The sequence below is a fragment of the Harmonia axyridis genome, chromosome 4 (genome assembly GCF_914767665.1).
Source record: "Harmonia axyridis chromosome 4, icHarAxyr1.1, whole genome shotgun sequence".
NCBI classification, from domain to species: Eukaryota; Metazoa; Arthropoda; class Insecta; order Coleoptera; family Coccinellidae; genus Harmonia; species Harmonia axyridis.
The window spans coordinates 22,584,082-22,599,443 of record NC_059504.1 but is presented as its reverse complement, the minus strand read 5'-3'; the positions used below and the strand labels follow the sequence as shown (position 1 = coordinate 22,599,443).

At 31.3% G+C, this 15,362-nt stretch overlaps 1 protein-coding gene and 1 long non-coding RNA gene across 3 annotated transcripts in view; one reads left to right on the top strand and one right to left on the bottom strand.

The window, feature by feature from the left end:
• The window catches only part of LOC123678246 (muscleblind-like protein), a 440,933-nt gene that overhangs the window by 363,281 nt on the left and 62,290 nt on the right, over nt 1–15,362 (bottom strand). The window lies entirely within an intron of this gene.
• Nucleotides 6,884–14,745, top strand: LOC123678249. Its single transcript, XR_006747210.1, has 4 exons — nt 6,884–7,350; nt 7,420–7,499; nt 7,602–7,746; nt 12,763–14,745. It is a non-coding gene; the product is annotated as an uncharacterized LOC123678249 (long non-coding RNA).

The window sequence follows — 15,362 nt, the reverse complement described above, 5'->3', positions numbered from 1 at the left end:
TCTTGCGTTGTGAATAATTTTTCAGCAATTTTCTTGCCAATGCTAGCAAAGTGTTCATTGAGTTCTTCAGCTTGTAGTTGTTCATTTATTTCTACTTTCTTATTTTTTGAGTTTTTAGATCTTATCACTTTCCATAATGCCTTTTGCTTATTATCCGCCCTTTTTACAAACTCTTCATTTTTTTCTCTAATAGTTTTATTTATTTCTTTCCTGTACTCGTCCTTGTAGGATTTATAAACTCTAAAAGTAGAATCATCTCCCATTGATATAGCTACAGTGTAAAGAGCATCCAAGTTTTTCTTCATTTCTTCAATTTTTGGAGTTTTCCATATTTGCTTCTTTCTTTTATTTATCTTAACTTCAGTTTCCCTTACCGGCATTCTAATGTTCAGAATATTCATAAAATATTCATGGAATGATGAGAATGATTCCACCGCATTTTTTTGTTCGAAGAATCGTTCCCAAGACATTTGTGATAGGTCTTTTTTCAGCATGTCAGTATCAACTTGAGTTATATCTCTCTGTATAATCTTCTTTTTTATTTCAGGTTCCACTTCAGAAGCTGGAAAAGTTAAAATTTGAGCTTGATGATCAGAAACATGTAATTCTTTTGTTGTACTGTACGAAGATACACAATTTGTGAATATATTATCAATACACGTTTTAGTTGTTTTGCTGATCCTTGATGCTTCAAAAAATTTCCCCTTCACACCAAACGAATCGCACAAATTTATTACAGATTTACTCTCTTTATTATCAAGCATAAAATTTATATTAAAATCACCGGATACAATCATCCTCTGATTACCAAAATTCTCAGCCAGGAAGAGCAAGACTTCGGTGAACTGACGTAAAAAGACATCCATTGTACCTGTTGGTGATCTATATACTCCTACTACTACAGTGTTAATGTTAGTAATGTACATTCCAGCAAATTCAGCATCTTTCTCAATAGATAAGTCTTTTATCTTATCCAATGTAGTCACCTTCCAGTTCTCTCTCGTTGCTAAAATTATACCACCATGTTTATTAATTTTTCTACAGTATTGACCTCCTATCTTGTAGTTACTCAAACCAATATAATTCAATTGATTTTCCCGTAGCCAAGTTTCTGTTAAGCAGATAATGTCTATGTTATGTTCTACCACTTGTAAGTTCAGTTGATCGACTTTATTCAGTATGGATTGTACATTTAAATTCATAATAGAAAATACTTTACCATTTCGAGAATTAAAATTTTCCTGTGCTAGGTTTTGGGTATCGAAAAAATCTATAAGGCCGCACAATTATATTTTCCGGCCATATATCAGGTTGATTTATTCGATCAATTAACGAATAATTACATCCAAGTTTGAAGGATTTATTTTTACTAGTGTTGGAATCATGCTTTCGTAATTCCTCCACCTCAAACTCTTCATTTGTAAACAAGGACTTCAAATAGTTGTTCAAATTATCACAGGTGGATTCATTTGATGCCCTACCTATGTAGAACCACGCTTTTTTGCAAGCTCCCTTAAAGCATTCCTCATTTACTATTTTAGCTTTACCTTTAATTACATTCCCATGTCCTTTTTTCATAGCAACAGGGTCTCGGCCAGTATTACCATCTCGCCTCTTCACGTCACCTTTCTTCTCCGCCACTGGTTGCATTGTGCGACTGACTTGAGTAGTTTCAGCATACGATGTCGACTTTGATCTACTCCTTTCTCTGTGTAATCCGTCAGTATCAACGTCAATTATTGTTTCTGACTTCTTACTGATATCTTTTGTTTTGTTTTTATTAACCTCACTTTTTGAATTTATAGGTTTATATGAATTTTTATCAACATTTCCTTTGCTGAGTACTCCTATTAACATTTCTTGTTCTTCAGTTCTTTTCTCCATTTGGAGTTGAAGCTTTTCCATTAACTTGATAGATGTTACCAAGTTGATATTTTCCATCCGTAGTCTTTGACAGATTTGGTTTGTGCATTCACCATCCTCTTCAGATTCATCGGGAAGTTCCTGGCCATCCACATTCAGTGCTGCACTCAAAGCACTATTTGTTTTAACACTATTTGGTAACTTTTTATTCACTATAAAATCAATTAGTTCGTCCTTTTTCCACTTATTTAACTCGCTATTTAACTGCGCTTTTGACATGGTCGCCATCTTAACTCATATTCCTATATAAAAATATATAAATATCTCAAATAGAGTCGAGTCAAGTTCAAGTGTGTAACATGCCGCGAGTTCGATTTTCAAATCAAGAAGTTGGTGAAATATCAAGCTAATTGGCTTGATGAATTCCTATCTGAACTGTTTAAACATGTCTGGCAAGTTTGATCAAAAAATTCAAAAACCTTCTTGGTGTTGCATTTTTCAGGTCACAGAATTTCCAATAAAACCGAATCAATTCCAATTATTGAAATTTCTGTGGAATAACAAAGCAGATCTTCGGAGAATTATTTCGAACAAGATGAAAGGCTCAACTTTCATTTTCTCGATTCACAGGAACGGCTCGCCGTATCGTATCATATCGGCCGTGGAAATAAACAGAAGTGAATTCAATTTCGCAACTTAAAAGGACAGAAATGAAAGAAATAGCCCATATTAGTTTCCCTCCGATTCGATTCCATCCAAAGTTCAACATCAGAACGGACAACTTTCGCAACTAGACGGAGGTTCACATGGTGAAACAATATCAAAACAAACAGGACAATATAAATCGATTTCCCATTAAGGAGGAAGTGCAAACAACTGGCAGACATGTGAGCCTTGAACATGTTCGGCGGCTCAAAAAGTTTAATTTCGCTGAATGTAGGTGGCTCTCGCAGACTTTTCATCGAATTCGTCGTAGTTCTTCTCTTTCGCTGCTTAATATCGATCAATAACGTTTCAAAAAACATCATTAAAAATTTTAAATTATGGTTTATTATTTTTCCCCCGATTGACACAAATATTGATTTTGCAGACACATATCAATCAGCAATGTATTACTTTTCCTGCCTAGGCAGCAAAGTGATTATTTTTAATGCGAATAAAACATTCCACATTTTCCGACAATCAAGATTTTTTGCCACCTTACTTAATTCTAGAGGAGTAAGTACTTCTAAGCCGCTATCACTGTCCATTATAAAAATATATCCAATATTTTTCCAAAAAACTGTCAGATAATTCATAAGTTGTCAAACTATTATTATTATGGACACATACATTTCCATAGCAATCAACAATTCCAACACTTGCGATTTCTATCAAATTTCGTTTTAATTTATCACTACAGGAAAAATAAAAAGATTGTGGGAATTGTAATAATTTGCAAATACAATATCCTACATATATCGTTATAAACAATGGAAGAAAAATTATATGTTTAACTCGGCAGCAAAGTAGACTGCCTTGGCTGAATTCCTAGCCGAGCGTAGCGATGAACTGTCAACCGCGGCAGTCAATCTACTTCTTTGCTGTTCTGGAGTTACAGGGCGTTTCGAATATTTTAGTTTATTTCGTTTTCCGTTCGGGATATTCAAAAATTCTAAAACGTATTTTTCAGTGATTTTATGGTTTAAATAATAATAAGCCTTTATTCTCCAACAGGTTTACAACCCAATTACAGGAAAAAAAATTGCAATTACAATAAGAAACACAACAACACATAGTCATACTCAATATGGATATACATAGAAAAAACCAAAAATTACAGAATTAAATCTAGGAACTACCTATCCAGTTCTAGATAAACTTGGAGTAATTTATATAGAGGGTCAATGTTAACGTCGCATCTATGAGCTATCTGAATATAAGTACTACACACGCGCTCTGCTGGCCGAAGGAGCTCCGTTACTATGCCGGTAGATATCTCACTGGGTATCCGTAAAAAAAAACACCCTGTATCGTGAGTATGTTACACAAAACAGATCATAGAAATTAATTAGCGTTTTAGAGATAAAGAGGAGAGTTGGTGTTTTGGAATAGACACCCTAGATGTGACTTGATTACATTCATACAATAGGCGCAATATGAATTAAATTCCGAAAGAAACGGAAAATTTTTATATAAAAGGTGTCCCATTTAAAAAATGATGTCAAAAACTCAATATCTTTGAAACGATGGACATTTTCGTAAAAAAGGTAACGGGATGCTTTTCCACAAATCTGCTGATGAAAAATTGTGTTGAAAAACATAGAGTCCCATTTAAAAAACACTAACTCTCCTTTGTTTCACTGAAACAGTTAGTAATTCTCAGAATTTTTCATGAGTCTCATATATGAAAATAACTGAAAAAAACGTTTCAGAATTTTTCGAATATTACAAACAGAGCAATATAAACCGAAATATTTGAAACAGAAATTTTTCAGAAATGCCCTATAACTCCAGAACGAATCGAGATATTTACGGTCTAATTTCTGATACCCTATTGTTTCAAAAAAGAAATCGGAGGTTTTTGAACATTTTTTTTGTAGTTCTAAATGTTCACGAGATGCTTTTAGTGAGCATCGAATTTGGGACACAAGTATTTACAAGTATTTTTTTGCTATACTATTTGCCTCCGAGTCCATTTTTTCAAAAGGTTATCAAGATGCCCCATTTAAAAATATTTCGATTGATTTTCAGATGTTGCAATTATGAAATAATTATTTTGTTTCAAAGAGCATCGAATTTGGGACTTAATTACATTCAACAATAGATTCCTTTAATCTAATAAAAAACATTTTTCATTTAAAATTTTTCCAGATTCGGCAGGAATGTCCATTCGATGTTACACCACCTAGATAACCGAGAACTCAATCATTGTGAGTAAAGTAGATATTTGAATTGAATTACTCATTTGGATGAAAGCTACCAGATCCAAGAATAATGAGGTAGAATGTAGTTGATCAGATTTTGCATATAATTATAAACTCAATGAAGGTGCACTTGAAAATGCTGGATTTATAATCCAGCGAACCAGCGTCTAATTTTTGTTTACTCTGAAGTAAAATAATAATGAATACATTAATAATAATTATGGAACTGTAAGTGAAACTATCCGAAAATAGAAATGATGTTTCTAATGAATAATCGATTCACATCACAGATGATATATTTAATAATATAGGTTAGCAAGAAAAACCATTTGATATCTATAAAGGTAGGTATCTACACAAGATATTTTCCCAGTAGATTAGATCAGTTCAATGAAATTTCGTGAGATTTTAAAAAATATTTTTTTAACGATAAAACCTCATATTCTGTCAATAATCTTTCGGTAGACAGGTACTGCCTTCGAGAAAATGAACAGTTGACCATAAAAATACTCAAAGACTTAATACCTTAAAATATTACGATCATGACATAATCGTGAAAACATTTTGAAATAAAAATATGAGTTTCCTACAAAATACTCAGAATGCAGAGTTTATAGATAACCTAGATTCAAGACTGAACCATTTCTACGCGTAATCCCCTTCCCTCAAGCCATATTAGCAAGAAAATTGTTCAAATGAAAGTATTTACTATCTTCATTTAACTAATAGGATTTCATCTCTGTTCATGGTATTGGATATCTTAAATAGCAAGACGTATCGTTGCCATTTTTGTATTTGTAACCACGTCACTCATTAAAGCGAGGGATTGGCACTGGGGTGCCATAATACTTTTTCTAGTCAGTACCAAGAATCAAAGATGCGTGACAAAATTTCTGAACAAAAATTAAAGTCCGAATGGAGATATTGATGGTTAAGTGATGCTACAATTGTTGTTGTTCGAAAAATGGATAAAAACGTGTTTCGAGCATTGATAAAACGGTAATATTGATGTTTTTATTGATGAAAAAATTCTAAGCAAGCAGATCAATGACTTGATAACTGCTACTCAGTCTCTGCTGAACAGAATGTTCAGTTTAAAATAGGAAAGATTTTGCAAATTTCCATTAACAAAATTTGGCAAGCCATTATTCCATAACTAATATAAAATATTCCGAATTTCTCGAAAACCACCAATATGTTTGAAGAGAGGGTTGGTATGAAGTCTCTTTTGTTTTTCAAATGGAAACGTGAAAACAGTAGGTTTTCCATGGAACAAAAAGTTGGAATCCACCCAGGAAAAATTGAACACTATGTGTGACCGAAAATATTTTCATTAAGTAGTGCTCAGCCATGGGATAACATTATAAAAAATTACGCCACTGTTGCAAGATCCTGTATAGTGAAATTATTTCCAGTTGTTCTTACCTGTTTTCGTCCAAATGTTACGCCAACACCAGAGGATAGCAGACCATGGTTTTCAATTGATCTTACATCATGGAATAGTTGTGGAAATTGAAGTGATTATAGTTAACAATTTCAGTCATTGTCATCTAGCTTGTATAATTCCATTTATTTTTCAACGTTCTTTGTCTTAATTTCTGAATACGATTGATTTTAAGAGCTAGTTGATAGTGATCATCTTGAAAGCTACTTTTTAGTGATATTAGAAATAAATGGTCTAATAGCTTTTTTGCGGCGATAAAATAAATTTTGTTTTTCTTATTTATAGAATCTCTATAATCAAGAAATCTAATAGGTAAAAAGGTATCTGCCTTACAGAGTTTCTAGTAATAAACCAAGCTCAGTTTAAAAACTGATCGCACTGATTCTCAGTTCTAAAAATCAAGGAATAAAATTTTTGATGATAACTTTTTCAAAACTCATCGACATTAAATAATTTGAAAATATTCACTTTTTCGATAATGTTGTCCGAAAAATTTCAACATGAATAGTTTCAACTTTGAATATTTATTATGTATTCTGGACTATTTAATTATAGATTTTATCATACGAGTTTGAATAATCTGGGAAAATATTCAGAAAAATTCTAGATCATTTACATCATCAATTGTATCTTAGTTATAGGTATGCGTCTCATTGTCTTAACGATCTTCTGGTATGGTTCTACAACAAGAATTCATAATTATCAGAAAATCATAATAATCAAGAAAATCATCTTAGTGTAAAACGATTTATTTCATTTTCGAATATTTCTTCAAATTACTTGTTCATGTTTACATTTTCAGTTTGACGTCTCATGGTGAGGTTAGATTCCAGAGTTACCAAGTGTCCGCTGGTGTTTTTCCTTTCAAATATGTGTTGTTTATAGTGGCAACAATGTGATATTAATCTTCTTCGGTGATGGAAAAAGAAAAGACGTCCATTTCACGGGAGTTGTTGGTCATTACAAGTACCATCTAGAATTCTCTCTTGATTTTCGTACCACCTTAATTTAATTTCAAGTCGGAAATTGCATATTATACTTGAACAGTTTAGAAGTTCAGATAATTTTATTTCAAATCAGTATCAAATTTGAAAAAAACTGAAAAAGTGGTTTGAATCGGAGATAATTCTTCATTAGGTATGTCTAGTCTATTAGAGCCCATCCTTAGATTGAATACTTTGTAATGTAATTTTCTATTTTTCGCAGTTGTGTTCGCAAGCCGTACTTATTCTTCCTGTTACGCAAGATGGTCAACTTCAACGTATTCTACAAGAACAACAGGGTAGGTATGTAGAAATATGTGACATATTCTATTCTTTAAGAATTAATTGGTATACTCTTTTGAATGCAAGAGATGGAAAAGGAATTTAGTACTACTTTTTCTACAGGTTTTTTTTGTAAACATCTAGATGCAGACTTTTTCCACTATTGGCGATTCCTTATTGAACTGGTGCTGAAAGTCTAAATCTGGAATAGGCGATTGACTGGAGTACGTTAAAGTCAGCTTACATCATATTCGAATCAATGGATCAGGTGAGTTTAACACCATATTTTTTACATTTATCGTCGATCAGAGTATTTTCGTGACATATTTTTTGATTATATATTTTTTTCCATGCTGATCATTCCGTAGGATTATAATTTTTACGCCGCAAGTATATTTTCCAGCTTTCCATCTGGCCATATCTTTTTATGAATAAATATCTCTATATAAAAAAGAACGAATTTTTCAGTGCCAAAGTAACGATTCAAAGGTAAAAGCCAAATTTATTCTCAATGTTAAAAAATGAGAATAAAAGTAGAATTCTTCACCCGAATTGAAGATTTTCAGTGATATATTTTTGAAATATTATCTCTCTGATGATAACAACTCGGACTGTTTTTTGTTCTTTTTTCAATCAGAGGAAAAAAGAAAACATATGTCGCTAGTTTATATCTTGAAGTAGGAACAAGATTGAAGTGCGTCTCATTCAGGTTTTAAATATCGGAACATCGATAATCGATAATACTTTATTAATTATAATACAGTGGAACATGATTATCGTTTCTGAATTTTTCCCGTTACAAATGATTTCATGTAAGTAAACATTTTTATTTTGATGACTTTTTATTTTTACTTCTAAAAAAATTTAAAAATATGATTAAAGTGAATTCAATAATCTTCAAGAGAAATATTATTTTTTTGAAATTGAATTATAAATATTAATTATGATTGGTACATAAGTAGAGGCTGTACAAATTCAATATTCACTGGAAGCATCTCGAAAAATATAAAAGAAAAAAAGGTCTAAGAATTTCACAAAACTTTTTCAAATAATAAAATTTTTATATCTTGGTACAAATATTTTCATTAATTTCATGATACGTCTTGTACTCAATATAAATGCATCAATATTCTTGAATAAAGAAAATGTTCTATTTAATGAAGAAAAATTTCTGAAAATTTTATTTCAATGAAAAATTTCATTATAATGAAATCAATATGCAGTATTCTTTCCACTACAGACTCAAACCACCTAAAGGAGTTATACAATTCTGTAAAAAATATCTAAGCTTGTGAGCTATTCGAAGAACACAGAATTTTAGCGATCTAACCGATACTCATAATAACCTTTTTTATATTGATCATTTGAAATGCAATTCAATGAAATTTCCTTATGCAATAAAATTAGTTAGTTATAATTAGATACTTGACGTATTATATATCGAAATAATATGTATGTTTAATCTGATAGTTGAAAAAATGCTGCAATATAGGCTGTTCCATTTAAAACACCAACTTTCCTCAATAACTCGTTGATGGTAACTGATTTCTCTAATCAGATAGTAAACATTCAAATAAAAAAAAATACTGACATGAATGTTTTGGAATTTTTTCAAGTTATATTACAGAAACCAAGATATAGCGAAATATTTTGAAGTAATTTTTTTAGAAACGCCCTTAACTCAAGATCGAATCAAGATATCCATGAACAGCTTCCTGATATTTCATAATTAAAAAAAAGGTTCAGGGGGTCTTTGAACTTTGTTTTTCTGACTCTTATAGTTCTCGAGATACACTCGCATCGAATTTGGCACAACTGTACCTTTGAAATTCTTAGAGGAAATAATAATTTAGCCCCCTCTGAAGTTCACCTATCAGAGTTTTTGTTGTAAACTAAAATACTGGATATTGAAATGAAATTTGTTGTAAAAACGAGTTATTCTACTACATTGATAGTAAATATTCACGAAACTGCTCCCACGTATTCTTCACTTCTTATTAATTTTCATTGAAAATGAGCATTCTAGAAATATTCTTGATGGTTTTCAATGAAGCCAAAATGGTATTTTAATATATTTTTTCTATATGAAAAAGAATCGTGGGAATCTGTACAGAACTAGTTCGTCATCATTAATAAAAAAATTCAACATTATTGAATTTTTAAATTTTTTTTTTTAGAATTACGTTATCAATCTTTGCATTTTAGACATTTCCAAGGGTAAACGTGCTTTGAATTCAGCATATTCATTACGTTTCTTTGAAGATCCTTACCTACCCAGCTACCAGTTTATTTTTTCTGGAATCGTATTCTTACTTTCCCGTATTGTAGCAAATAGAAAATGCATATAGATTGTCAAGGAAACTATTTCATAGGCAATGAGATTGTAATCGATAATAGTTGTTCATTTAAAAAATCCTTCATTTTGATGGCGATTTCAGAAAAATAATATGTGTATCGGATGTCCCAAATTCTAGTGAGGGAAACTCAGAAACTCTTTTAGCTAGAAAAATATGATTGACACATTTTTGGATTCGATTTTGGAGACAATAAGATTGGTGAAAATCACAACCTCATATATTCAACTGTTTTCCAAGTTGAAATAGAAAATTGAAAAATGGCGTGAAATGAAAAGTTCTCATATTTCCTTAATTTCTGGTGTTATAAACCTGGAACAAAAACATTCTCCAGGCACTTTTTTCAGTAAAATCCATTGGTGTAATCATTTAATTCTCAATGCCATTAGTTTTGAAGTTAATTATAACTCAAATTAAATAAAATGAAATCAAATGAAATGAATGTTTGTATTAACAAATTTTTTTGAATCTGAACCATAAAAATTTCTATGACAATTAGATTAGCTTTTTTTTTCATAAATTATGATATATAAATTTCTTAGCAAACTAGAAAAAGCATTGAAAGTTTCAGTTTCATCAATCAAGTGCCTATCTTAGGTAATCTGTGAACTTCGGCTAAATAAAATATTCGGTGGCCAAGGTCTCCGGATTTAACACCCTCCACTAGACAATGAATTTGGGACACCCAATACAAGGTGTCCAAATTCGATGCTCATCTCGAGCATCTCGAGAACTATAAGACTCCAAGAAAAAATCTTCAACGAGTCCCCGATCTTTTTTTTCGAAATAATGAGATATCAGCAAGCAGATCATAGATATCTTTATTTTTGTTGAGTTACAGGCTGTGTCTATAAAAAGGTTGTTTCAAATATTTCGCTGTATCTTGGTTTCTGTTCGAGATATTAGAAAAAATCTAAAACGTTTTTTGCAGTAATTTTTACAGTTTGTATGATACTTATAACAGATCATAGAAATTATAACAGACCATAGAAATTAATTACCGTTTAGAAAAGAGTCAGTGTTTTTTAAATTGGACACCCAATATTTTACAACGCATTTTTTTACCCTCAGATTTGCCGAAAAGCATTTCGTTACCTGTTTTTCCAAAATGTAATCTGTTTCAAAACTGTTGAGTTTTTCGACTTCATTCTTGAAGTGGGTCACTTTATATTTAAATATTTCTCATTCAATTCATTTTGTGTCTATTGTATAATTGTAATCAATTCATATAACTACCATTTAAAAATGACCATAAAAATGACTGAAACAATAGTTTTAGAATTTTTCGAATGTCTCGAAAAGAAACCAAAATAAAGTGAAATATTTGAAAAAGTCATTTTTCAGAAACACTCTCGAAAACAGTTCTTTGGTGTCCAAGGGTGCTATGTACGCATGAATGAACGAGTGCTCAATGACTCCTGATGCCAAGTCAGTGCTTTCCCCGATTTTTTTTTCATTACGAATGATGACTTCAATGGCACTCAATACAATAATTCACCATTGTGGAGGTTTGGACCACGATAGCTATATTGGCTATCGGGATACAAATTTTCAGAATGTTTATTATTATCACCATCCCATAAAACTGGATGAAACATAGGAGATATGGAAAATTTGTCAAATTTGTATTGGAATTAGTTATTACCAATAGAAGAAATATAGGAGATTCAAATGCGAACATTTGATGTAATAATTCACTATTTTGGATATTTGATTTGTTTTTGAATGTTTATATATATTCAATTATAGTATAGCAAGAGCATTTTTATATTCTGACAATGATGAGAAATGATTTATACCATTTCGAAGTTGTATTTTCTATTGAATCCTGTGACGTGTGCAATACAATGAATTTTTGTAAAGGAGCATCAATAAATTATCTAAATTATTATCTATCATAGACAATATTCGATTGTACAGCGAGTGACAAGACGTAACGTGCGAAATATCACGTGAGCGCAGCTCGAGTGGTGTTTCGCGAAATACGTCGAGTCAAGAGGTTCGTACAATCGAAACACAGGGTGGTCCGAGTTTAAGTTCAATAGCTTTGGAGTACAGGGTGGGCAAATTTCGATGTTTTAGCACTACAACTTTCAAACCAGATGAGACAAAAGACAAGGAAAGAATCTGATACCCTATTCTCGTTGTCTTATTCTGAAAAAATTACAAGAGTAGTATTATTTTTGGCCACTTTCTTTTGTTTTCTAGTAATAAGCGGAAATTGGAAAAATGGCGATATCGAAAAAAAAAAAATTTCTCCGTCAATACTGATGATAGAGCTCTGAAATGAAAACATTATTCAGGCACTTTTCAACGTAGAATCCAGTGGCGTGTGCTTTTTTTGACAGGGTTTTTAATCACGGAGCTATGAACCTAAGATATGTTTTTTCAAATAGGAACACTAGATTTCTGTGCATTTCTTGAAAGCTTAATTTTTTCTGATTTCAAGAATATATGACATCGTATGATTTGTATCAATATAAATAATAGAAAATGGTCTTTCTTATCTAAGAGTCTTAATATTTCTATGGTTTCAACTGTTGAAACAGACCATATAAATTAATTACCGTTTATATAGAGAAAAGAGTCGGTGTTCTTTGAATTGGATACCCAATATTTTACAATGCATTTTTTTTACCCGCAGATTTGCCGGAAAACATTTCGTTACCTGTTCTTCCAAAATGTAATCTGTTTCAAAAATGTTGAGTTTTTCGACTTCATTCTTGAAGTGGGTCACTTTATATTTAAATATTTCTCATTTATTTTTGTGATTCAATTCATTTTGTGTCTATTGTATAATTGTAATCAATTCATATAACTACCATGTAAATATTACCATAAAAATGACTGAAACAATAGTTTTAGAATTTTTCGAATATCTCGAAAAGAAACCGAGATACAGTGAGATATTTGAAAAAGTCATTTTTCAGAAACACTCTCGAAAACTCGAAAACAGTTCTTTGGTGTCCAAGGGTGCTATGTACGCATGAATGAACGAGTGCTCAATGACTCCTGATGTCAGTGCTTTCCCCGATTTTTTTCATTACGAATGATGACTTCCATGGCACTCAATACAATAATTCACCATTGTGGAGGTTTGTACCACGATAGCTATATTGGCTCGCGAGGTACAAATTTTCAGAATGTTTATTATTATCACCATCCCATAAAACTGGATGAAACATAGGAGATATGGAAAATTTGTCAAATTTGTATTGGAATTAGTTATTACCAATAGAAGAAATATAGGAGATTCAAATGCGAACATTTGATGTAATAATTCACTATTTTGAATATTTGATTTGTTTTTGAATGTATATATATATTCAATTATAATATAGCAAGAGCATTTTTATATTCTGACAATGATGAGAAATGATTTATATCATTTCGAAGTTGTATTTTTTATTGAATCCTGTGACGTGTGCAATACAATGAATTTTTGTAAAGGAGCATCAATAAATTATCTATCATAGACAATATTCGATTGTACAGCGAGCGACAAGACTTAAGAAATATCACGTGAGCGCAGCTCGAGTGGTGTTTCGCGAAATACGTCTAGTCAAGAGGTTCGTATAATCGAAACACAGGGTGGTCCGAGTTTTAGTTCAATAGCTTTGGCGTACAGGGTGGGCAAATTTCGATGTTTCAGCACTACATTTTTTAAACCAGATGAGACAAAACAAAGACAGAATCTGATACCCTATTCTCGTTGTCTTATTCTGAAAAAATGACAGGAGTAGTATAATTTTTGGCCTCCTTCTTTTGTTTTCGAGTAATAAGCGAAAATTGGAAAAATGGCGATATCGAAAAAAAAATATTTCTCCGTCAATACTGATGATAGAGCTCTGAAATTAAAACATTATACAGGCACTTTTCAACGTAGAATCCAGTGGCGTGTGCTTTTTTGACAGGGTTTTTAATCACGAAGCCATGAACCTAAGATAGGTTTTTTCGAATAGGAACACTAGATTTCTGTGCATTTCTTGAAAGCTTAATTTTTTCTGATTTCAAGAATATATGACATCGTATGATTTGTATCAATATAAATAATAGAAAATGGTCAGAAACCTTTTCTTAACTAAGAGTCTTAATATTTCTATGGTTTCAACTGTTGAAATTATAACAGACCATAGAAATTAATTACCGTTTATATAGAAAAGAGTCGGTGTTCTTTAAATTGGACACCCAATATTTTACAACGCATTTTTTTACCCGCAGATTTGCCGGAAAGCATTCCGTTACCGGTTTTTCGAAAATGTAATTTGTTTCAAAAATATGAGATTTTCGATTTCATTCTTGAAGTGGGTCACTGTATATTTGAATATTTTTCATTTATTTTCGAGATTCATTTCATTTTGTGTCTTTTGAATAATTGTGATCAATTCATATGATTACCATTCAAAAGTGACCATAAAAATGACTGAAACAATACTTTTTGAAATTTTCGAATATCTCGAAAAGAAATCAAAATAAAGTGAAATATTTGAAGTCATTTTTCAGAAAAACTCTCGAAAACTCGAAAACGTAGCAAGATATTCACGTTCTTATTCATTCGAAAAAAGAAAACGGGAATTCTTAAATATTTTTTCGTAAATTTCTCGAGTTGAGCAAGGAATTTGGGACACCCTGTACATAGTAGTTAAAGAGCATTTTCCTCGGCATTCTCAAACTCCCAACGTTTACATTTTTTTTACATATAGATGAACAATGTACTACTTTTCCTTGAATAGTTCCAAAAATTTCATTTTGAAAATATTGAACGAAAATCTTTCAGGACATTTAGATATCGAAAAGTTTCAGTGCTTCTCTATATACATATTTACATTTATAAATTTTCCAACTTCAACAAACACGAATTACACACTGAGAGAAGTGTTTATTTGATATTATCGAAAATGCATTATAGTTAATAAATCATTTATTGGATATATGGAAAAACAAATATTAGTTTCATGGAAATAAATAATTTATTTGAAATCCCACCAATAATCATCATTTATTATTACACTTCATTTATTTTCGTATAACTTATATTAATAATGCAGAAGAAATATCTATTTGAAGAAAATAAATTAATTTTAGGTTAATATATCATTGAGTAATAATTATTTAACCTTATTTATATGAAATATGTAACCATGTTGAATAAAAAAATATTCCAATTCAGTAATGGTTAACGTATTCCTTAGATAATTATTTTGGTTGTTTCTATTATTCGATTGTTAAGGTCAAGACAAGAACCGTTTGCCAAATTAGATAATTTTTTTTGGTTCTTATTGAGGGTATCGGGTTTTGAACCCTAGTCATCTTGATCGCATCTGTTCCCTCTAACCACTGTTTTGCCAACATCACTAATAATTAAGCAGGTACAAACGATCTAAACCCAAAATTCAGTACAGATCTGCTAAGCGGCGTTCAATAAGCCCATAGTAACACAGATTTTATGTCTAAAAAGGAAATTCAAATCTAAGGAAGAGTTCAAGGACAGATCCTTCAAGGAGGTGCGCTTCTCTTTGATGGATGTGTC